General features: G+C 45.7%; 1 protein-coding gene and 1 pseudogene across 3 annotated transcripts in view; one reads left to right on the top strand and one right to left on the bottom strand.

The window, feature by feature from the left end:
* The window catches only part of SNX25 (sorting nexin 25), a 368,398-nt gene that overhangs the window by 159,374 nt on the left and 183,016 nt on the right, over window positions 1-26,008 (bottom strand). The gene's annotated exons all lie outside the window — the stretch shown is intronic.
* Window positions 7,676-25,294, top strand: LOC309544772 (piggyBac transposable element-derived protein 4-like; annotated as a pseudogene). The gene is made up of 4 exons: window positions 7,676-7,771; window positions 9,070-9,205; window positions 22,922-23,024; window positions 24,323-25,294. The product of its transcript is annotated as a piggyBac transposable element-derived protein 4-like (transcript).

Raw genomic sequence — 26,008 nt, 5'->3', positions numbered from 1 at the left:
TTTGTAGAATTTTGTGAAAGTGTGCACGGTCGACCAAGTCGCCGCCTTACACACCTGGGCTACAGAAGCCCCATGACGACAGGCCCAAGACGTACTCAGAGATCTAGTAGAGTGCGCCTTCACAGGCACAGGGGGAACCTTCCCCTGCAAAGCATAGGCCTGTTCAATGGTCTGCCTGATCCATTTGGCGATGGTAGAGGCCGAAGCCGCCATGCCCTTCCGAGGACCCTCTGGAAGAACAAACAAGGAGTCCGTCTTTCGAAAAGACTCAGTCGATTTAAGGTAAACCCTTATCGCCCGAACAACATCCAGAGAGTGCAATCTCACCTCCTTTGGATGTTTAGGCTTCGTGCACAACGAAGGCAAGACAATATCCTCATTAAGATGGAATTCCGAAACCCGTTTCGGCAGAAAAGAAGGATTAGGTCGCAAGACCACCTTATCCAAATGAATAACCAGGTACGGAGACTTGCAGGACAAAGCCGCCAGCTCCGACACTCTGCGAGCCGAAGTGATCGCCACCAAAAAGGCGACCTTTTTGGACAACATAGACAACGAGATCTCCCTGATCTGTTCAAAAGGAGCACGTTGTAACACAGATAGAACGAGATTCAAGTCCCAAGGGGGCAGAGGATCCCGCCTCGGGGGAACCAGATGCCGCACACCCTGAACAAAGGTGCCAACCAATGGGTTAGAAGCCACGGGACGTTGAAACAGAACGGCCAGAGCAGACACCTGACCCTTTATCGTAGCCAGCGCCAAACGCTGATCAACACCCGTTTGAAGGAAAGACAGCACACGGGACACCGAGTACGTGCGGGGTGAAAACCCCCTGGACTCACACCAGGCAAAATAGGCCTTCCAAGTACGGTAATAAACCTTCCCCGAGGAAGACTTCCTCGCGTTGATTAAAGTATGAACGACCTCCGGAGAGAGACCCCTCTCCTTCAGGACCTCGGTCTCAACAGCCAGGCCGTCAAAGCCAGCGACTGTAAAGCAGGATGGTATATCGGTCCTTGAGACAGTAGATCGTCTCGAAGAGGCAGACGCCACGGGGCGTCGACCGCCAGATTCACGAGGTCTGCGTACCAGGACCGGCGAGGCCAGTCCGGTGCCACAAGAATCACCGTGTTGCGTTCCGAGTGTAACCTGCGAAGGAACCTGGACAGCAACTGAATCGGTGGAAACGCGTACATCAGCCTGTACTGATGCCACGGGGCCACTAACGCGTCCGACGCGTCTGCCCGAGGGTCGCGCGTCCTTGCCACGAACCTCTTCACCTTGTTGTTGAGGCGAGACGCGAACAGGTCCACATCTGGAAGACCCCACTTCGCGCACAACGTCTGGAAGACAGCCGGATGGAGAGACCATGCCCCCTGATCCAGGGTCTGGCGACTCAGATAGTCCGCCTGCCAGTTCTCCACTCCCGGAATGTGAACCGCCGTTATCGCCGGGACATGAGTCTCGGCCCAAGACAGAATGTCGGCCACTTCTCGAGCCGCTCGGGCACTCCTGGTGCCCCCTTGGTGGTTGATGTAGGCCACCGCCGTGGCATTGTCCGTCTGCACCCGAACCGGGCAACCCTGCAGCCGGTCCGTCCAGCGATGAAGACAGAGACTTATCGCACGCAATTCCAGAACGTTGATCGGAAGGGAAGACTCCCCCTCCGACCAAGTCCCCTGAGCGGACAGAACGCCCAGAACTCCACCCCAGCCCGACAGGCTGGCATCCGTGGTGATTACCGTCCACGAGATCGGACGAAACGACTTGCCCCCGGACACCAACGGGGACTGGAGCCACCACAGAAGGTTTTCCCTGGTGCGAAGACTCAACGAGATTTGAAGATCCAGAGATTGAGGTCGCCCGTCCCACCTGGACAGGATCTCCACTTGGAGACCCCGCGTGTGAAACTGTGCGAAAGGAAATCGCCTCAAAGGCAGAGACCATCAATCCCAGACATCTCATACACGTCCGCAGAGACGAGTTCGGAACGTCCCTGAGGGTCCTGACTTCCTCCCGGAGAGTCCTGAGTTTGTCTTCCGGCAGGAAGACCTTCGCCTGCACCGAGTCCAGTATCATTCCCAGATAGGGGAGACGAACCGACGGACTCAGTGTCGACTTTGGAAAATTTATCGTCCAACCAAACTCCTGCAGAGTTTGCATTGTGACAGACAGGTCCTCCTCCAGACCCTGGCTGGTCGCAGACCGAACCAGAATGTCGTCCAGATACCCCAGGACAGAAACGCCCTGGGCCCTCAATAATGCCAGAACCGGTGCAAGCACCTTGGTGAAGACCCGCGGAGCCGAGGCGAGACCAAAGGGCAACGCCACGAACTGGTAGTGATCCTCCGCAATGGCAAATCGAAGGTACCTCTGATGACCCTCGAATATGGGGATGTGAAGGTACGCATCCTTCAAATCGATGGAGGCCATGAATTCCCCCGGAACCAGGGCAGCCACCACCGACCGCAGGGATTCCATGCGGAACTTGCGAACCCGCACAGAGCGGTTCAGAGCCTTCAAGTCCAGAATCGGACGAACCTTGCCCTCCTTTCTGGGCACGGTGAACAGATTAGAATAAAACCCCCGAAACCTGTCCCGATGAGGCACCGGAACCACCACTCCCTGAGCCCTCAGGTCCCGCACCGCCAGGTGCAGGTCCCGCAAGCGCTCTGGAGACAGTTGAAGATTTGAGGGAAAAAATCTGCTCTCCGGCCGAGAGAGAAACTCGATCTTGTAACCAGATCGAACGATTTCCAGAACCCATCTGTCCCGCACACGGGCCAACCAGGGCTGAAGAAAACCGAGCAAGCGTCCCCCCACCCCAAAACTGGGTGAGGGCGCCCCTTCAGGCCGAACTGTTATGGGCTGCAGGTCCGGATTGGCCGGACTTCTGTTTCCCAGACCAGGGCTTCTTCTGAGAGCCTTGACCTTTGAACGGTTTGCCCTTGTAGTGTGGCCGAAAGGCACGAAAGGACCCCTGAGGGGGCCGAAAATTTGCATGCTTCTTCCCAGAAGCCCCCTTAGCCTTGGGGAAATGGGGCAAGAGAGTGCTCTTACCCCCGGTGATCCCCTTAATCAACACATCCAGGGACTCCCCAAAAAGGCGAGACCCATCATAAGGCAGATTGGCTAAGGTCTTACGTGAAGATTGGTCCACCGACCAACATTTTAACCAAACCAGGCGGCGAGACAACACCGCCACGCTGTGCACACGTGCAGCCAACGGAATCAGGTCCAGGTCCGCATCACACAGATACATGACACCCTGGTGGATCTGATCCACCATATCCAGGGTCGCCGGCGAGGCCGAGTCGGCCACTAGGACGCGCCTAAGCATCTGCGTCCAACTTGCGATCGCCTGGGCCGCCATGAGAGAAGCAAACAGAGCCTTAAGCATAGAACCCGTAACAGAATAAGTATGACGGGCAAGAGACTCCAGTCTCCTATCCGTGGCATCCCGGAAATTAGGGGAACCCTCTGCAGGAATCGCAGTGGCTTTGTTCAAAACCGCAATTGCATGATCCACTGGTGGAGGCACACACCACCTTTCATCAGTGGCAGGCGAAAAAGGATAACGCAGCTTGAATTTACTTGGTACCGCAAAAGGTTTGCGCAGATCGCGCCATTGATCCTTAACAGCGCGCTGAGAATCAGCATTGCAGGGAAAAACCTGCGGCGTCCTGCGTTTTCTCTGCGTCCCATAAGCCGCCAAGGCAGCGGGGGGACACACTTCGTCCTGCAAACGCAGCGTTTGCTTAATGGAAGCAATCAACTCATCCATGATTGCAAGCTCTTCAGGCGAGCCAGGGGGAGAATTATCCACCACCTCAACTTCAGCCTCCACCTCAGACCCCACTAGATCAAGAGAGGAGCGGGACCCCGATAAGGAGGCCCCTGCCAGAACAGCCCCATCACCTTCACCCTCAGAATCAGAGGAAAGAGCAACTCTGGGCCTTTTAGTAGATTGAGCAGCCACCAGCATTTGCACCTGAGCAGCAAGGCCAGCCACAATAGTGGCTAAATCCCCCCCTGGGGGGGAAACAGCGGTCCCCTGGCTTTCCACCAATACTGTAGGAAATTTGCCCTCCTGAGAATCCATTGCTCCTGTAATGCCAGACAACCAAGGGTTAACTGCCCCTTTTAAGCAAGCGCGGCAAGCGCAGCCCACCGCACCACACTCAAGCACAATGAGACCCCCACAGGGAATATGCAAACTGAACACAGGCAATGGATAGCAAGAACAGAAGGATAAAACCTGAGGAGACCCTCGCCGCTGCTGCTGCCTCGATCGGTGTTCCTGGAAAGAGGAAGTGATGCTGCCAGGGCGCTCTATGTAAGCCTATGGAGGCTACAAGAAAATGGCCGCCATGAATGTAAACCATGCGGCCGGAGCGGGTGTAGGCAAAATGGCGTCGTTTGGCGCCGAAACCGCCGCTCCACAGTGCATTAAAACACACATTACATTCCAATATAAGAATACATGTCAGATCGCCGCAGCGATCGCTGTATATGCCCAAACATGCCAAAAAAACATGCCCCACAGCACACAGCTTCTCACACTGCCCAGTCTGACACACACAGTGTCATACAGCTCCCCCCCCCCCCCTTGCAGCCCACAGCATGCAGCCGAGAGAAAGGGAGACAAGCAGTGTGAATAGAGGCAGGTTACACAGTCCCAGACTGACACCCCCCCAGACAGACAGGTCCCCACATAAATACACTTACCTCACATGGCGTGGGGAACCCGCACAGGCGAACAAGCCGCTGCACATGAGGCAGGGAGAGTCGCAATTCAAGACGCACAAAATGGGGGTTAAGAAACCGCACAGCGTCCAGTGAGGTAGCCACCTCACCAATCATCCCTGCACCGAACAGGGATGGGTCGTTCACTATGCCAGGAGCGTTACCTGGCTGAACGCTCGATGGCAGGCTGGGAAGCCACTGACCCACGACCTGCGACCAGGGGGATCAGCCCGAGACCCAGCCCGCATGATCCTCTTCGTCCGAAGAACTAACTAACGCTGACAAAATAACAGCTAATTAAAGGTAGAGAGAAAAACTCAAACAAAATATTAAAAAGAAGAAAGAGTCTGGGACAGAAAGTCCCAGCACAGAGAGAGCCAGCCACTCCTGACAAGCTAGACATTAAAACTGAGATATGGTTGCAGGAAGTAGGAGGGTATTGACTGAGGGGACCACCCCTTGAGGGTGGGATATGTTAAAGCTTTATTGTTAACATATTCTGTTGCCTAGCTACTCCTTCGGAGCAAAGTCTAATACCCCATATGCGACGAATATGAAGAGGCGGCGACTGTCGGAGGACGTAAGAGAAATAGGGTTTCCATCCATCCGAATTTCACAGACAGGATCAGATAGCAGCGGGTGTCAGCGGAGATGTCTCCGCTGACATCTGCGGCTCCATAGGGCTGCATGGAGCATCCGATCAGGTCTGCCTGAAAAACCTGAAAGGCGGACTGGATCGGAAAGCCTGTGTGAAAGGGGCCTAACCTCCAGGGTACATCCCCTGCAAAGGCAATGTGTAAGTTCCCTTGCTCATCTCCTCCACCTGCTGCCTGCAAACAGCTGACTCCTCTCCAACAAGATTAAGGCCCCTTTCACACATGCTGTCCATTTGCCAGTTTTTCATCCATCTGTTGACGGATGAAAAATGGAAATCAATGCATCACTATTGAAAAACGGATGTAAATGGATGATCATCCATTTACATCTGCATTTGTCATCATCCATTTTTTTTTAAATGATCAAAGCTCTATTTTTCTTCCGTTAAAAAACAGATCGGATGAAAAATGGATGTAAACTGACAAATGGTCAGTTTTCATCCATTTTTGCATTCGTAGAGGATGTAAGAAAACTGATGAGAAACTGATGAATACTTCATCCATTTTGACGTGACTGAACTGATGAAATGAACGGTCCACATGTGTGAAAGGGGCCTTATATTAAGACTGTGGTGGACTTTATATGCGAGGACACCATATCATTATAGTATGCACTTTATTTTCTGTTATTTTGACACTTCATATTGCGTTATATCAGTTTAGGTTTCAATTACTACCTAAAGGGTTTAGGTGTAGTCATCATAAATGATTGTATCGCTGGGTAAATGTTTGTGCCCTTTCTGTACCCTTCCCCAGCGAATTAAACATACAAAATTGCACTGCGGTGTGCATGAGCCCTATAGTGTTAAAGAAGCTTCTTCTACAGGCTCTTGAGCTCTCTTTTTTCTGCCTGGACCACCCCCCATGTTAAGCAATGTGTCCATGCACACTATGGTTTTTTCAGGAATTTACAGGCATATGCTCTTACAGGCAGAACCCCCTAGACCAGGGGTCCTCAAACTTTTTAAACAGGGGGCCAGTTCACTGTCCCACAGAGGCTGTTGGGGTCGGACTATAGTTTGAAAAAAATATGAACAAATTCCTATGCACATATTTTATTTGTAGTGCACAAAAAACAGTACAATTATTTAAAACCATAGCCTCAGGAACTAAAGTGCAAGCAGTGCAGACAAGTCTCTGTATGAACCCTTCAGAGCTGAAGACCTGACACGCCCCCCCCCCCCAACTAGTGAATGACTACAAGTTCCAGCATGAACCCACGAGCTCCAAGGGCTCACATTCTTAAATCTCTGGGGCTCATGCTGGGACTTATAGCCCTTCACTACTTGGGGGGCTGTCATTTCCTCAGCTCTGAGGGGCTCATACTGGGACTAGTAGTCCTTCACTTTTGGGGGGGGGGTCACATTCTTAAATTTCAGGGGGTCATGTTGGGACTTTTAGTCCTTCACTAGTAAGGAGGGATTGTCATGTCCTCCGATCAGAGGGGTTCATGCTGGAACTTGCAGTCCTTCACTTTTAGGAAGTTCATACCTCCCAAAAGTAATGGACTTCAAGTCCCAGCATGAACCCCTGAGATTTAAGGATCAATGCAGCGTCACCAGTGCCCATCAGAGCAGCCTCATTAGTGCCCCTCAATGCAGCCTCAGCAGTGTTCCTCAATGCAGCTTGATCAGTGCCCATCAATAGAGCCTCACCAGTGCAGCCTGACAAGTGCCCATTAGCTCAGCCTCATCAGTGCACATCAATGCAGCCCCACCAGTGCCCATCGCTGTTGGTCCTGCAGGCCGCTGGCCTGTAAGTTTTGCTGGGAGCTAGCCATGGCCTGTGGGTCCTGCAGGAAACTGGCCATGGCCAGCTCCCAGCAGGACTGCAGGCCAGCAGGACTCAGTGGCCAGCTAGACCCATAGGCCATGGCCAGCTCCCAGCAGGACCAGCAGGCCATGGCCAGCACCCAGCAGGCCATGGCCAGCACCCAGCAGGACCAGCTGGCCATGGGCAGCACCCAGCAGAACCAGCAGGCCATGGCCAGCACCCAGCAGGCCATGGCCAGCACCCAGCAGGCCATGGCCAGCACCCAGCAGGCCATGGCCAGCACCCAGCAGGCCATGGCCAGCACCCAGCAGGCCATGGCCAGCACCCAGCAGGCCATGGCCAGCACAGGACCTGACAGCCAGACAGTGTTGGGGGCTATTTCCTGTTTTGAGGTGACTGGGTGGGCAGGGCACTGGGGCAGGGTAAATGGGGTGTATGTGTGGGGGGGGGGGGTGTGAGATGGGATGTGGGGGTCAGCTGAGGGGGGTCTCACCTCAGCGATGCCGATGACAGCTCAGCAGGTTCTTGCTCGGCCTCCTGAGGGTGATGACCACTTCAAGCCCTGGCAGGCCTGCGCTCCCTGCCTCCAATCCAAAGTAAGCTGTAAAAACTTCAAGCTGCACTGTTGCAGCCATCCAGCGGCGAGCTCCGTTGTATTCCGCACCGCGCCCCGTGCCCCGCCTCTTCCTGCCTTCAAAGTCTCTGGGAGTTGTAGTTTCCTGCCGCCCGCCCCTGCTCTGTTCTCCACAGCCACTGCCACAAGGAACTTGAGCGTGGTCGGGACTACAACTCCCAGAATCTCCGCTCCTATCCCTGTCACTTCCCTGATGTTGGCTAATAAATATAAAAGCGGATCACGCAGCCGAGATCTCCGTCATTTACATTTCATACACCCGCCGCCGCTTTTATATTTATTTATATTTATTAGCCGACATCAGGGAAGTGACAGATATAGGAGCGGAGATGACCCATGTTGCAGGGGAGCTGTTTTAATGTAACCACGGCAAGTGTAACATTACACACACTACCGTGATAAAACCATACCCTCCGAGCATGCGTACCTGTCAACTTCTCAGCTGTTCAATGATGTATCCGGGGCTCTGAGCATGCGCACTGCTACGCTGCTCAGCTGTTTCGGGCAGGAAGTGACGTGGGTATGGAAATCTAACGAGGTATGGTTTTCTAACGTTACAGCGGCTGCTGCAGCCGATTTCTTGCACACAGGGAAAAAAAAAAATAAAAAATGTCAGCAGACAGCGGCCGTGGAAATCTCCACCCTGCCCCGCAGCCCAACTCAGTTCTGCAATTGCCTGGGGGGGCCGGGTTCCGGACCCTGGCGGGCTGGATGCGGCCCGCGGGCCGTAGTTTGAGAACCCCTGCCCTAGACTGACTAAAACTAAATCGAAATTTGATGTCAAAATTAACACTTTTGATATGTCCCCATTTCCCATCCTTGTGGCATGCTGTAAAGGGTAAATTTGTCCAACACATAGCAATAAAAACTCAGATGTCTCAAAAACATCTCCATTCTTGAAAAGGCAGAATTTAAACCGGTTTGTGGCTATAAAGTATGTCAGAGGCAGCAAATAGCCTACAAGGGGTGTGTTTGGGAATAGATCTCCTACATTAACAGCCAAGATAAAGGGGGTCCCCAGGTCAACAGATTGCCAACAAACGGAAGAGGGACAGACTGGGGTGAATAATTAAAGCCATGCACAGATAGACTTGTTTACCGTGTAGGCATCTGAAGGATTCATTTTCAGTCTTGACTGAACAGTGCCTTTTATGTATGCCCTTGCTGCATTATTCAATGTATATTAACCTTGTAATTAAATGAGAAAGGTAATTAAAAGATTCCTGCAACCAGGAAATTCTGGGTCTACAATCATTTCAGCAACAGCTAAAGAACAGAAAAATCTATGAAAAATGTACACGAGGACTGAAAAATCACCGGCTAGATCCAGTTAATTGCAAAATAAACATGATCCTAAACAGTAATATTGGAAATGAAGTTGAATGTTTTGAAACGGGTAACTTATTGGGAACAATATCAAACTGAACTAGAAGTTAAGATGTAATTAAACCCACATCATTAAAAAAAAAAAAAAAAAAAAAGATCAATAAATGGTGTATTACATGCTACTCATACTCCGTCACTATGAGATTCTTTATTTGTATTCTGAAAAAAAAAAAAAAAAAACTGGTTGATCCTACTGCTCTCTATCTTCACCTTCTGTTCAGGTTCATTCAGCTAGGGGATTTGCAGCTGTAGGAGGCAACTCTGCACATGCTCAGTTTTCAGTGAGTTTCTATGCTGAACATTTCTCCCTCCCCCCCCCCCCCCCCCATCATATCTGAGCAATCCATGTGACTAGAGAGTCACACATGTGGGCATATACAGAGTACAAAATGACACCCCACTCCCTGTCTTCCTCCATGCCCACTAACGAGCTAAACCCAATAGGGGCGGGAAATTACATGTAGATTAATGCCAGCTTACCTCCCTCTTATTCCAAGACACAAAGTAGAGGGAGTGTGGCCAGGGCCGCTGATAAGGCAGTACAACCAGCCCTCTTGCTGTACTGGGCCTGGACCCCATCAGTTCAAAAGTGAGACCTGGGTACCTGCTGAGCAAGAGGTCCGGCTGTACGGTCTTATTGCAGACACCAATTCTCTTCTGCCTCCCCCTGCAGTGCTGCCAACTTCTCCTCTTCTTACTCCCTCTGGCTGCATTGCAAGGGGATTGGTTCTATAACATGCACTTCTTCCATCTGCTGTCCGAGGCCCCCTGTGTACCCCTTTCCCCTCCCAGAACTGCCAACTTCCCTTCTCTCCTGATGGCAGCTGCTGCGGGAACACAGGGGATGTTTCAGGATGGAAAGCAGAGGAAGGGGCTGGTAAATATGTAATTTACTGGTCCTTTCTATTCCTGAATGAACACAGTGATCTATCGGTACCAATCACTCCTGTGTCCATTCATCGCTGACGCGTAAGAAACTGTTTACTATGCTTCAGTTTGTGAATGAGCAGGAAGCCTCAAAGTGCTTCCTATTCATTCATCTGTGCATCTGAGGCTACAGAGAAAGGGACTGAAATCTAGGTCCTGTCACGTTTGGCTGGGGGAAGGGAGCCTTGCCTGATAGAAATCATGGGGCCCCATACAGCCTAACAGCAGCCCTGGATGTGAAACAGCCTGTGACTGGCAAAAAACTGCCAACATCATGTTAGACTAGAAGCTCCTCCTGCTTATATTTCCCTGCAGACAGGTTGGGAAAGGTCTGGGTCATGTGACAGCTGTATATCAATTAGGAAAAAACGCACATAGAGGTTTTTTATTAAAATTATATTGCCATTATCCACATATAGAAAGAGAAGTGACAATGTAAATTAACCACTTCTGGACCGGAAAGGTTTTACCCCCCTTAAATGACCAGACCAATTTTTGCGATACGGCACTGCATTAATATAACAGACAATTGCGTGGGCGTGCAATGCTGTACTCAAATAAAACTGATGTTCTTTTTTTTCCACACATAGAGCTTTCTTTTGGTGGTATTTGATCACCTCTGCGATTTTTATTTTTTGCGCTATAAACAAAAAAAGAGCAACAACTCTGAAAAAAAAATGTTTACATTCTGCTATAAAACAGTCTCAATAAAAAATAAAAAAAAAATTAAAAATACATTTTTTTCATAATTTTATGCCAATTTGTATTCTGCTACATATTTTTGGTAAAAAAAAAATCCCATTAAGTGTATATTGATTGGATTGCGCAAAAAAGGTATCGCGTCTACAAACTAGGGCAAAGATTTAGGTAATTTTTATTTTTTTTACTAGTAATGGCAGCGATTTTTAGCGAGACTGCAACATTGCGGCGGGCAGATCGGGCACCTGAAATTTTTTGGGGGGACCAGTGACATTGCTACAGTAATTAGTGCTAAAAATATGCACTGTTACTGTACTGACACTGGCAGGGAAGGTGTTAACACCAGGGGCGATCAAAGGGTTAAATGTGTCCATAAGGGGTGCTCTCTGTGTGGGGGATGGACTTGCTGGATGAACGCAGAGACCTGTGTTCCTAAAAAGGAGAACAGCGGTCTGCCGGGTTTACATTGGCAGGACGTCGTTCTGTCTCCACGGGGAGCAATCACGTCTGCCGGAACCGCTGATTGGCTCCCCCTGTGGCCAATCGCCACTTGTGCACGCTCCCACTAGCTGTTCCATCCCAGTATAAGTATGGTGGCTGGTCGGCAAGTGGTTAAAGTGTTTGTAAACCCACTGGAAAAAAAAACCTGTAAGCTAAAAGGCATAATGTGCTAGTATGCGCTGAAATACTTACCTTAGGCCCCTTTCACACATGTGGACCGTTCAGATCTGCCTGTCAGTTTTTCAGGCAGATCTGATATGAACAGATGCCCCATGCATCTATATGGGGCAGCGGATGTCAGCGGGGACAGGTACGCTGACATCCGATCCATCAAATCCGTACGGATGTAAACCCTCGTTCTCATCAGATTGCCCCATAGGGGACAGCGGGTATCTGACACCTCCGTCTCTGCACACAGAGCGGAGATGGGGCTGTCATCCGCCTGCTCAGCGGAATGGCTCAGTCGTCAGAACTGACCCGCTGAGAGGGCTGACAATTGTCCGTTCTTTCTTCTGGGATCACGGGCTGTGGCACTGAGTGGCTGGAGCCGTGGTGACGTTACTCCCGCGCATGCACGCAGGAGCCCTCGGTTCTGGCAAGAAGCTCTGAAGTTCCGGCACGGTTCGTCGGGCCTTCAGAGCGCATGCGCCACTGACGCCAGCGGCTGCATGCAGGGTGAATATCTCCTAAACCGTGCAGGTTTAGGAGATATTAATTTTACCTACAGGTAAGCCTTATCATAGGCTTACCTGTTGATAAAAATAAGAAAGAGAGGTATACAACCGCTTTAAAGAGTGTGCTTTTAATATCACTTTAGGGCCACATCCAGTCAATGCTAAAGAATAAAATACACGGTCTTCTTGCTCATACTGTTCAGAACATGATATTCGGTTAATTGGTTCAAAGAGTTCTTTTGAATTTCATTAAGAAAATGCACCACTCTGAATGATTACTGAACTAGAAGTACTCCAGGTAATACATACTTGTATCTAGAAATATAAGATTTCAGTCGGTTTCTTTTTTTATTCATGCAGTGCTTACAAGATTAAAGCGGAGTTCCGGGCACAGAAATTATTTTTTGCTGAACATACCCCCGGGACAGTCAGGGCTAGCACATTCCACAATGGCTAGCCTCTGATCTGTCCCGGTTCGCACTTACCTTTTAGAAGAAATACTTACTTAAAAATTTCTTCCACAGCGTTTCCATCTCTGTTGTGGGCAGCTGAAGCCGGCGCGGTCCTCTTCTCTGTCTTCTTCCGCGTCTTCGTGTCCCAGAATGCACTGCACCGGCCCCTCTCGTCACTTCCGATGCGGCGTCGCCCGGAAATGACGAGCGGGGCCGGTACCGTCGCATTGATTCCTGGGAGCTATGACGTTTAGCTCCCAGGAATCATCGCGAGGCAGGAAGTGACGGGGTGAGCCGCGGCTCCGAGGGAGGAAGCAGTCAGAGGTGAGTATTTACGATCTTCAATAAAAAGGTGAGTAAACAAAAAAAATAAAAATAACTATCCAATTCCTTTTCAGGTGAGCTCTACCTAGCGGAGGGGCACAAAAAAAAAAAATTGTTTTTGTGCCCGGAACTCCGCTTTAAATATTGATGGATCGTTGTCAGAAAATGTTGTCTCAGAAGCAACTGAGCACAGGGGATCAATGTGCAATATTTACCTATATGATCAAGACTTCTTCCATGTTAAAGCAGATGCCCAGGCAAGCAGTTTAATGAAGATACAATACATATAAGATTTTCTTTTTACCTGCCTTATCTAAAACCCTCAAAACAATTATGGAAGCGGAGACCCTCTAGAATAAAATGGTAGCACCTGTGATTTATTTTATGTTGTACGTTATTTGCACAACTGGTTAACAGATCTAGATTATCAGAAAAAAAAAAATACACTAAAATGACTTAAGGGGATGTTAATCATGTTTGCAGTAAGCAGCAAAACCGTATAAACTTCATATGTCCAGCTATTACCAGGCATCTGTCAAGTTACACAGACTTGAACTTGAGACCCAGTGTGGTTGTATAAGCTTTAGGAGTATTTTTCCAACATACAGTCATAAATGCTTAACATTAAAAAAAGTAAAAACTGCACTAATAACCAAATCCTATACAAGTTGTTTTAATAGCTAATAAGTTGTTAAGCAGGAGGTCCGTGCGAGCTGGTAAGCAAACACTTTGTCTACGATGGTGCCATTTTTTTTTTTAAAGGATTACACACTTCAAGGTGGTGGATAGTGGTGATACTGACAGAGAACATTTATCACTTTATTACTTGTGGACTTAATTAGATCACTTTCGATTTGGTGCTTAGAGTTAAATCACATAATTAGCGCAACTCTGTAAAAGATTAACATTAAATATGCCATGTCCCATAAATTTTTGAACACTATGTGTTCCCATGCTCATCGCATTAGGGATGGAGACTCAATTGCACGAGTCTCATTTAAAGTCCCATCCCCCTATTTTCCCCCCCTCGTTTGTTCCCCTCCCTTTCCTTCTCCACTTATTATATAGACATAGGGATGGAGGTGTGTTACCAGCGTTTTTAACACTTTTCATCCAATTTACATATACCAAATTTATCCAATTTATCCTTTATTATTCCCCCATTATACTGGGGTCATTCCCATTTCTACAGTTATACCCTATATTGGTTTTTTCTCTCCAGTTCTGTGTCACTGGGGTTATGATGTATCTCCCAGACCGTCCTTGGGAACTGCAATGCGCCCTGGCCGCTTCCGTCCCCCTCTCCCCTGCCCCGGTCTATTGGTCGGGATGGGGGCGGGGTTGCGGACGTGGCGCATTAGCGCCACAATCTTCCACGCAGAGCCTGACGTCATCATTTGGCGTCAGCTTCCCTGCACGTGATGTCCATCGACGTTCATATCTGGCACACCATCTCAAGCAGCTCCAGTCTGCCCGGTGGTTTTCCTGCATCTTGAACAGCTCATGATGATGGGAGCCGTCCCTGTCTTTGCTATTGTGTAGGTCCATTCTTCTCTATTCTCCCCTCTCAATGCACAACACCCTTGATATTATTAGGATCACACCTTTTAGCATTCCAGTATCTTTATATTTTTATATTACATGCCTTTCCTTTCCACATTTCTGGTCACACTTTTCCACTTATTCTTTTTGGGATTTTTTCTCTCTAACAGCATCTTGGTGTTTTGTCACCTTTCCTTTTGATTGCACTTTTAGCACAGCTCTCTGGCACACTATGATCTTGGTTGTGACGCTTCTATACTGTCCACCTACACTTCACTTATCTGGATTATTAGATGCACAGCTGTACAGATCTTGTTTCTCTCTTTTGTCATCTTGGTCTTATTTATTATATCTATATACCCATATGGTCTTCATATATACTTATTATCGTTTTGATATACCCCATTAGAGCCTTACCTGACCACCAAGTTTGAGACCCATTATGGAGATCCACATTATGTCTATGGACCTTGCGCTTCAGCCTTGTGCAGGGATTTTGCCCCCCTCAGTTCCCATTTTGGATGTATCCCTGGGTGACCCACAGCTTCATTGATAGTCAATACCTTATTGTAAGTCATATTCTTCATTTAATTTTAAGTACACCCTTCCATTGGATGCAATACTGTTCATGTATAGGTGTTCATTTAGAAACCAGAATCGTGCCTGCTCCTGATGAAGTAAAATCCTTTTCACGAAACGCTTTGAGCCAAGGAGGCCATTCAAATTCATTTGCCAATCCCATCATGCATCCAACTGTTATTTTTGACCTACCCTCTACGTTTTTTGGTTAATTCTGTCAGTGTTTTTATTATTTATTATGGTCCTATCATGTTACCTATATTTATATACTTTATATGTCCCCTTTACTGGTTGTGTATCGATTGTATTGATGTTAACTGCTATGGATATGTTAATAAACACGTGATGTTAACTATATACTTCTCCATGCTTACCAACAAATATACTGTATATTATTACCATTATATCATTATTTGTACACTGGCCACACCTCATACAAAGTCCCATAAATTTTTGAACACTGTGTTCCCATGCTCATCAAATATGCCATGTCTGTATTGCAGATGAATTCACTCTGATATAATTCGATCAACTAAATATCTTTAAATCTTTACTATGTCTCTGTACAGGGTATTTTCCAAGTTCTTATTAATTTAGATTTCTCGCACGATTCTCCCATCAATAGTTGGAAAATAGTTGTTTTTCAAAAAATTTCCAACATCCCTGATAACTCAAATTCAATGACCATACGAAAATCAAACGATTATTCAAAGATGCAAATTTCAAACAAAAAATTTGTTTGGAATTCAACACTCGTAAGCTTTGACTATAAGAAAACTGGAAGCCGATTGGTTTCTATGCACAGGTGCACCAGATTTTGCACTCTTAGGCTGACAAATCTAGACAGAGCAATTTTCTTTCCTGCAACCACAGGGAACCCAGGAGAACACGATTATCGATCCATCAACTTGGGTACATTCAGCCTACCCCATACATGGCTCGAATATCGGCCAATTTGAACCACTTATGGTAAGCTTTAGTAAACCAACCCCAATGTGTATTAGAACCCGATACAGTCCACCTCCTTTCCTAGCTGATGAATGTCCAGCACCATCTAACTCTCTCCTCACCAGCTTGACAGTCCCTGACCCATTCCTTTCATTAATTGGATTTAATTGGGGAAATCAAAAATGGAGAAGGATCTGGGAGTCTATGGTAGCGGATAGACTAAGCAATAGCATGCAATGTCAAGTGGCAGCTGCCAAAGCCAGCAGAATATTAGCATGCATAAAGAAAGGGATGTATTCCAGAGATAAAACTAGAATCCTACCACTTTATAAAACTCTGGTCCGACCACATCTGGAGTATTCTGTCCAGTTCTGGTCGCCGGTCCTCAGGAGGGATGTGTTGGAGCTGGAGAAGGTCCAGAGAAGGGCAACTAAACTAATTGGGGGATTGGAGGACCTTAATTACGAAGAGCGTCTGCAATCGCTTGATTTATTCTCCCTGGAGAAGAGACGCCTGAGAGGGGACATGATAGCAATTTATAAATATATCAATGCTGATCTCAGCATAGAAAAAAAGCTATTCAGTCGGAAGGACTGCATGAGGACTAGAGTGCATACAATGTGTCTGGAGGAGAAGCGTTTTAACCTCAGGCAATGAGAGGGGTTCTTTACTGTTAGAGCTACAAGATTGTGGAATTCTCTACCACAAGAGGTGGTTTCTGCGGGAAGTATGGTGGCTTTCAAAAGACTCTTAGGGTCCATGTACACGGGACGCTGGAAATGGCCGTTTAGGAGCAGTTGGGCGTTTTTTTCAGAAGCCCCTGAACCCATCTACATTTTATCTTATCTGTCCATGTACACCAGGTCGTTTACAGTCATTTGCAGGCAGTTGCGTTCAGGGACTTTTTTTAGAACGCAATTATTTGCGTTCGAACGTGTGTTTCCCGGCGTTTCAAACGCACAAACGCGTCCGAACGCGATGACCCGTGTTTAGCGTTCGCGTTTTTCCATTTTAAAGGGGAATAATTTTTTTGACCTCTAGGAACGCTTCTAAACGAAAAAGCCCGCAAACGCCGCTAAACGCGGGTACAAACGCAACCGAACGGACGTTTCAAACGTCCTAAAAATTCCAGCATTCAAAGGGACTTTTAACAACATCCCGTGTACATGGAGCCTTAGACGTACATCTCAAGAATCAGAACATTCAGGGGTATGAGATGATTAGGGATACACACACCTACACATGTTGAACTGGATGGACTATGGTCTATATTCAACTTCACCTACTATGTAACTATGTAATTGGATTTCAGTTCTTTCAGTCATGAAGGCTCATAATCTAATGTGATCTTTACCTAGGGTGGCCTGCATGCAAATAGAGTATGCTGAGAAATGCCCACTCCACCAAACTGGCACCCACTCTTTACAGGAACTGAAATAAAAGTAACGATTTGCTATATTAGAATGAAAATTTAAAAGGTTTGTGCTAAAAAGTACTCTGAAAATTTACCTTTTGGCTGGAAGTCAGCCTGATAAACAGCCCTGCATATCCAGGTATGCAAGTGTGCCTACATCTCATCTGTAGATCTGCAGTGTGAGATCTAAGGCACTGTTGATTCTGATTGCTAGTCCCAGTGGATTTTAAATTAAATTCTTATACTTTGATGCTTATTGTTAATACTGGGGGTTCTAACATGGGGAAGCAAATGCCCTTTATTTTCCAAAATAGTAACAGGATCACGAAAACACATTAAAGAATGTATGTAAATCACATCAGACTACTTTCAGGTAAACTGCAACGCCATACCACAAAATCGGTAACTAAAAATCCAAGCTGTTCTGGAGTTTTAAATAAAAATACTTATAAGAACATTTTTTTTTTTTTTTGAGATGGCAGAATTATCAGCAAGGCACAAAATGCTTTCAGCTATTGCTTCAAATTACAGAGAACACTGTTAATAAGCAGTTGCTCTTTGTGCCTAATGATGCTCAAGGCTTTGAAAGCAGGATGTGCTCAGCATATGATGACTTCAAGACAGCAGAGAAAATAGTACAATAATTAGGGATAATAAAGCAACTACGTGAAAAAAAAAAAATGAAACTTAGGTCTAGTGCAAGAAATAACATCAATCAATGGAGAACAGAAATTTCAGAAAACTTAACATCCATTCTGCAATATATAGTATGAAAAGTTTTAAAAGAACTATCAGGAAAATATGAACACATTACCAGGCCAGAAAAACTACTATCTAGTATCTGATCTCCATGTATTCAGCTTTCCGTCCATGTAATCCCTGTTCTGTCCCACCTACAGTATATTTATTCTGTTGTTGTATTGAACTATGTTAGATTACTATTCGGTTGTACCATCTTATGGTGGTTTAGGTTCACTTAGAGACAGGGGGGTATTTAGGTTTTGTGCTGCCCTAGGCTGGACTAAACTCGTGCAGCCGCTAATTTAACTAGCACCCACCCATTCCTGTGAAGGCCACACCCCTTCCTGTTTCAGACCCACCCTGTCATCTGTAAACCACACCCCTTCCTCTTTACCTCTTAGAGCTCCACCTCTTCCTCTCTGTACATTAAAAGTGGGAACAAAGTGCCTACTTGTATATTTTGTTGTTTTGTATAGGTACGTCAGTTTGCCGGAGCGCTCCTGGGGACCCCCACTAGGCAGCGGGAATGCCAATCCATGGGGCCGGTGGTCGCAACAGCCGCAGGGCACCAGTAATTGCTCCCCGCTGAGAGAGAAGGAGGGTCAGCTGTTGTAAACACAGCAGACCGTTGTTCTCTCTGAAATGATCACAGAGCACCTGTGATCCGCCCAACAGTGGTGGGGACATTTAATGCCATCTGCCACCTACATAATGAAATTTTACTATCTCTACCACAGTGATTAGACAACTACTCACACCTTCAGCCATGTAACGCGGACAATTAACGCCTTTTCATATTTCATGCCACCATAGTGAATAGATTAAGTAGAACAAGGTGGTTTTACTGACTTTCATACCTTACATCTTATTCTTTAACAACCAACATCTTCCTTGACACATTCCAGGTACATTTACATTGGAGGCGGGTTCGGCGGAACTTGCGCAATTTCAAACCCGCATTTTGTTGCGAGTTCAGGGGCGATTTGAAAGAGATCTGTGCGGGTTCATGCACTGATGTCTATTGAAATCGACCCCAAAGTCGTCAAAAGTAATGCAGGAACTACTTTTGGAAATCAGTGTGACGCCTACTTTGACAGTGCCTTTGCCCGAAATAGGCTGCGAATTGGCATGCGATTTGACATGTCAAATCTCCCTGGTGTGAACGGGGCTTAATGAGAATTGGATTAAGGTGACTGAGTTACCCCATGGCTATAAATACTTGAGTATGTTCCTGACACTCCTTAAAACAGAAGACTCTGCTTGGCTGAGCAGAAAAACATTTTCTCAACATTACAGAACAAGCCCATCTGAAAGTGAACGGGTATTTCTTGCTAAACCATGACCGGGATAATTGAGGAACTTCACAGACACAAGCTGATGCACCAATTCATAGAACTCTAGCCATTCTAGTTTGTGTTTTGTTTTATTGAGCTCAGACAGTTGCACACAAGTATGAAAGTGCATACAAGTATAAAGCTGAGCAGGTCAACCCGGGATTTAACAGAGTAAAATTATACCAGGTTTCAAATCTTATGGAGATTTAGGGGACAGTTTCTAATCCCACATAACTTTTTCCTAGGAGATAATCTAATTAACCAGTGACTACAGTAGTGGAGGACTGACATCTGGTGTACAGGGTAGGAGGAGCTGCAATGTGGGGGTAAGTATAGTCAAGAGTCAGATATGACCCGACAACCCCAAATAAGCTGCATAAAAATCTGCCTGGGGTCCATTACACTGTATAGAGTTGAGGGTGGCTGCAGTCCATTTTATGCAGTTGAACAGGGGATCTGCAGGTTTGGCGTAGAATATACATTGAATTAAAGTGAAGGTAAAGTCCACTTTTTAAATTGCACCTACAGGTAAGCCTATAATAAGGCTTACCTGTAGAGACAGTGAATATCTCCTAAACTTGTTTAGGAGATATTTACATGAGATCTTGTCAGTGACATCACGGGCACATGCATCCCAACAGGGTGGCATACCTGTGCCGTACCTTCAAAGCTCCATGCCGGGTGATGTCATCGTTGCCTCAGACATTTATACATCCAGAGCCCGCGAACCTGGAAGTTAGACTGGGTGAAGATGGAAGCACCGGGGAGTCATGACAGGGCTGCTCTATCATAACTTGCTAGTATGCAGTGCATGTTAGCACATTATGACTTAAACCTGCAGGTGGCCCAATTTTTTTTTTTTTTTTTTTTTTTTGTGGCAGTTTACTACAGCTTAAAATCTATTGACTGCTGGGGAAACCAACATATTGAGGAATGCTTATCATCCCGGTCTCTGTAGACATAGTAGGTAGTTGGGATTGCCATTTTCTAACAGGCAGTGGAGTTTTACCCAGCCTAGTGTGTAGTGAGTGGGAATAAAGAGTGGATTTTAACCCATTGCAGCCTTGCAACTTTAACACTTATTCAATGGATTGATCCTAATCATTGAATTGTGCCTCCAAGTCATTGGGCAGTATTAGGAATCTATAGGATTCAATCCATTCTTTACTACTCAAAAATGCTGCAAAATTACAGATAAAAAAAGGGGTAGATGAAAAAATGGACTATAAAACCTATATACAGTGCCTTGCAAAAGTATTCACCCCCTTGGAATTTGTCGTGTTTTGTTGCCTCAACCTGGAATTAACATGGATTGTTTGAGGATTTGCCTCATTTAATTTACAGAACATGCCCACAACTTTGAAGATTGTTTTTTTTTTTTTTTTTTTTTTTATTGTGAAGCAAGCAAATAAGAAAAAATAACAGAAAAATTCAATGTGCATAACTATTCACCCCCCTAGTTAATACTTCGTAGAGCCACCTTTTGTGTCAATCACAGCTCCAAGTCACTTTAGATAAGTCTCTATGAGCTTGCCACATCTTACCACTGGGATTTTTGCTCATTCCTCTTTGCAAAACTGCTCCAGCTCCTTCAAGTTGGATGGTTTGTGCTTGTGAACAGCAATCTTTTAGTCTGACCACAGATTTTCCATTGGATTGAGGTCTGGGCTTTGACTAGGCCATTCCAACACATTTACGTTTCCCCTTAAATCACTCAAGTGTTGCTTTAGCAGTGTGTTTGGTGTCATTGTCCTGCTGGAAGGTGAACTTCCGTCCTAGCCTCAAATCACGCACAGAGTGGTACAGGTTAGGCTCAAGAATATCCCTGTATTTAGCACCATCCATTTTTCCCTCAACTCTGACCAGTTTCCCAGACCCGGCTGCTGAAAATGTCCCCACAACATGATGCTGTCACCACCATGTTTCACTGTGGAGATAGTGTTCTTTGGGTGATGTATGGGTAGGGTTTGCGCCAGACATGGCGTTTTCTTTGATGGCCAAAAAGTTAAATTTAATTCTCATCAGACCAGAGCACCTTCCTCCATACATTTTGGGAGTCTCCCACATGCCTTTTTCGCAAACTCAAAATGTGCCATTTTGTTTTTTGCTGAAAGTAATGGCTTTCTTCTGGCCACTCTGCCATAAAGCCCAACTCTATGGAGCGTACGGCTTATTGTCGTCCTATGTACAGATACTCCAGTCTCTGCTGTGGAACTCTGCAGCTCCTCCAGGGTTACCTTAGGTCTCTGTGGTGCCTCTCTGATTAACGCCCTCCTTGCCCAGTCCGTGAGTTTTGGTGGGCGGCCGTCTTTTGGCAGGTTTGCTGTTGTGCCATGTTCTTTCCATTTGATGGTGCTCCTGGGGATCATCAAAGATTTGGATATTTCTTTATAACCTAACCCTGACTTGTACTTCTCAACAAAATTTTCCCTTACTTGTTTGGAGTCCCTTTGTCTTCATGGCAGGGTTTGGTTAGTGGTGCCTCTTGCTTAGGTGTTGCAGCCTCTGCGGCCTTTCAAAAAAGGTGTGTATATACAATGACAGATCATGTAACACTTAGATTGCACACAGGTGGACATCATTTCACTAATTCGGTGACTTCTGAAGGTAATTGATTGCACCAGAGCTTTTTATAGGCTTCATAACAAAGGGGGTGAATACACACGCACATGCCAATTTTCTGTTTTCTATTTCTAAAAAAAATAGTTTTATGTATAGATTTTTCTCATTTCACTTCACCAACTTAGACTATTGTGTTCTGAGCCATCACATAAAATTCAGATTAACAAAACATTAAACTTAAGGCTGTAATGTAACAAAATAGGTAAAAAGTCAAGGGGGGTGAATACTTTTTCAAGGCACTGCAACATGTCTACTGCCTTTAATGAAAAATGCTCAACACTTCAACATGCCAAGGTATGAAAGGAATCTTACTACACGTTTTTGGGCCTTGTCCAGTACTGTAATTTTTGGTTGGGGTCAAGGCTTCTATGAAAACCTTACAGAGATGTCTCTTGTGGATAAGACAGCCACTTGGTAAAAGACATGCCTCTTTCATTTAGGAGATACAAAAAGTCTCTTCTCAAACTTCTCTTGCTATGAAAGCTTGTATTGTAGAAAAAAAGACAGACCCACTTACAATGGCACTCCAAAATCTCAGACATCAAATTGATGGAGTAGGTCACGGCAGACTTAAAAGGACCAATCTGAAAAACATTTTCATATACTCACACCCTGGATTTTATACATCGAATCCATGACCTCTTATGCCCAGACTCCCTAGCTGTGATTATTTAGCGTTGGGACTCATTTTCTGTAAAGTGGATCAGAGCCTCCCCCCCCCCACTCCGTTTTCCCCACTCCCTCTTCTCTAGTCTGTAGATGTCCCTATCCTCTTCTTCTCTGTACCATTACCCCTCCAACAATACCATATTCATCCTGTTCCCAACTTGTTTCCCCTCAACATGTAAAGAAGATCTCTTCTAATATGAAATGTTGGGTTTACAAACGCCAACTCATAGATATAAAATGCAGACCACAACTGGGACAATATCAGTATGACGTTTTAGCATTTCATACAATAACTTCCAGATACAACATATACCGAAACCAACTTGTTCTGTAAGCAACTTATTCATGTCCATCGAGATACGTTACTGTTCTTACATTCTGGAATTGCTTTGTATTCAAATAGGTAAGACAGGATGTTTAATTCTGTCTCACTAAGGTCCGAATAAAGAATTTATTTTAAAAAACACTTTTGCTTTGAAACGTGGTGTTACCATAGCAATTGGATACCAACTGACATCCTTCAGACACCTCTTGTAAATGAAGAGCTTGTAGGTTGCTATGAACAATATCACCACATTTCCTTTGTACTCTTTTTCCAGCATGATCTACAATTCATTCTGAGCTCAGATATAAAACAGACACAGAAACCCCAGTAAAATCATTATTCTTATTCAGAAATCCATATTTGGAAGAAACCGTCTCTCTGATCTAAATTGTGCCTAAGTGACAAGATACCCAACTGTGCTTTTTAAGCTAAAAATGTTGAATGGTAAAGAAAGTCAGTGTAATTGTATTCATATTTTAAATAGCTTCCATGGCGTTGTATTGTTAGTGTTCAGCATTTTATTCAGTCACTAATGAATAGCAAAAAACATTGAAGTCTCCTAGAAAGCTATATCAATTTAAAAAAAGAGCTTCAGGCAAGCAACTAAATAATTATATATCAACTGGTGTACCAGCCAACTAATTGCCAAATGGAAAATGACGATACCAAAGTGTTGTTCAGTGAGCAGGCAGTGGCGTCATACACCTGTCTGCAGCTTACAAAACTGGCACATATACACGTTCCAATTTCTGACATGAGAAACAAAAAATCACAAAGAGTGTCAGTAAGTAAATATGCCAATAACAGCAGCTCACTGTCATCCTCCCTAGACAAGCTCGCCCCCTCAATACAAAAACACACAATCAGGCCCCAACCCCTACCACCTTGGCAAACTGAGGACACTAGAAGTCTCACAAAACAGCTCCTGTGGCATTAGAAAAGTCCCAGAACGTCTTCTACCAATACAAATCTGCCCTCTAAAAATACTATTACTGCCTCTTCACTGCCAAACAGACCTACTTTATCACTCTCGTTAACACCTTCTCATCCAGTTCCCGTCAACCCTTCTCTACCTTCAACTCTCTTCTTCATCCTCCACTCCCCAACTCACTCACTGCCCAGGAGATCGCCAATCACTTCAAAAATAAGATTGATACAAATCATGAGGAGATCTCCAATGCGCAGATGCTTGCCCCACTTAATACTCCATGTCCACAGGTACAATCATTACTTCCCCCATTCAACCCTGCTACTATTGATGAGGTTGCTAAACAATTTTTTAACCACCTGCCCCCTAGCAAATGCTACGGTCACCCTCTGGCTCCATTCTATACTCTCTAACTCACATCTTCAATCTCCACTTTTCTCTAAAACAGCCTCGCTCCACCAAGGTGCCGCCTGAGGTTGCCAGGGGTGCCGCGGGATCTTGGCAGAGAAAGACTGTCACATGAGACAAGCTCCCCGATCCTTTTAGACGAACTGGAAAACAGTGACACGGAGTTACTTGAAGAACTGAGCGATAGCGATTAGAGGGAAAATTTGTCATCAGGTACAGAAAGTGACAACAGCAACGATTCTGCGACTGTGCTCAGCGATGTAAGGACTTGGTGCTCTGTTGATTGCGGTACGGATCAGGCAGTGCCCCCAATATTTACAGGAGCACCTGGTATAAAAGTTGACATTGACCATGACAATCCCTTGGCATACCTACAATTATTTTTGACCGATGAGGTTATTGAAAAAATAGTTACCGAGACCAACCGGTACAAAGAGCAACAATGCATGGGAGGTTTGCCAGATGCAGAAAGTGGGAACCAGTGACCAAAGATGACATTTGGAAATTTCTGGGCCTAACAATTCTTCAGGGAGTGGTGGGGAAACCCCTGCAGAGGTGGTATTGGACAACAAATACATTACTTGCCACTCCATTCTTTGGCACGGTCATGTCAGAATACAGATTTTCCCTCATAATGAAATATCTCCACTTTGAAAATAATGAAGAATTTGATTAAACTACTCATCCTGCACCAAAACTAAAAAGAATTTGGGAAGTATATCAAATGATTCTTCACATTTTCCAATGGAGCTATGTGCCAGAAAGAGACATCAGCATAGATGAAAGTGTAATGGCCTACAAGAGAAGGCTCAACTGGGTGCAATACATTGCATCAAAGAGGGCACAATTTGGCGTAAAATCCTACATGCTATGCGAATCATCAACTGGCCTCATTTGGAATTCAGTGATATACACTGGAAAAGGAACAAAATCTGATGAAAAATACAGTAATTATGGAATTGCAACATCTTATATTCTTTCACTAATTGAGCCATTGCTAAATCAGGGCTAGTGTGTATACCAAAGACAACTTTTATACATCTCCTGAACTTTATGAGGTTCTACTGCACAACAAAACTGATGCCTATGGAACCCTAAGGGCTAACAGGCGCGACATGCCGCCAATGTTTGTCAAAAAGAAGCTCAAGACAGGAGAAATGGTTGCCTGGCAGAAAGACAAAATTATGGCACTGCGATGGAGGGACAAAAAAAGACGTGTGCCTAATGAGTACAGTGCATAACACCCCCACTGTTATGGTACACATGAAAGGAGGAAAAGAAGTCATGAAGCCACAAGTAGTGATAAGACTACAATAGATAGAGAAAGCAGCAAAAAAAAAAAAGAATACTGTAAGAAGATCTTCAGACATCTTCTTGAGCAATGCTTGTGGAATTCATACATTCTGCTAAAAAAAAAAAAAAAAAGTGACAAGCCTGTGATTCATGCGGACTTTATTTGGGAAGTTGCCGAACAAATCTTTCTTAGTCACCAAACACCATCAATGGCTGGGAAAAGATCTGGACATCGTGCTGTTGGCGTTGTCAACCCGGAACGCCTGACTGGTCGTCACTTCATGGACTACATCCCACCAACTGAGAAAAAGTCAGCACCTACAGGGCTGTGTGTGGTTTGTTGCTCGAAGAGAGATGACAGTGGAAGGAAAATAAGAAAGGAAACCAGATTCTATTGTCCCGATTGTGACGTCGGACTTTGTGCAGTCCCACG

The sequence above is a fragment of the Pelophylax lessonae genome (assembly GCF_965119305.1).
Source record: "Pelophylax lessonae genome assembly, chromosome: 1".
Lineage (NCBI taxonomy): Eukaryota > Metazoa > Chordata > Amphibia > Anura > Ranidae > Pelophylax > Pelophylax lessonae.
This window is presented reverse-complemented; position numbering and strand designations above follow the sequence as displayed.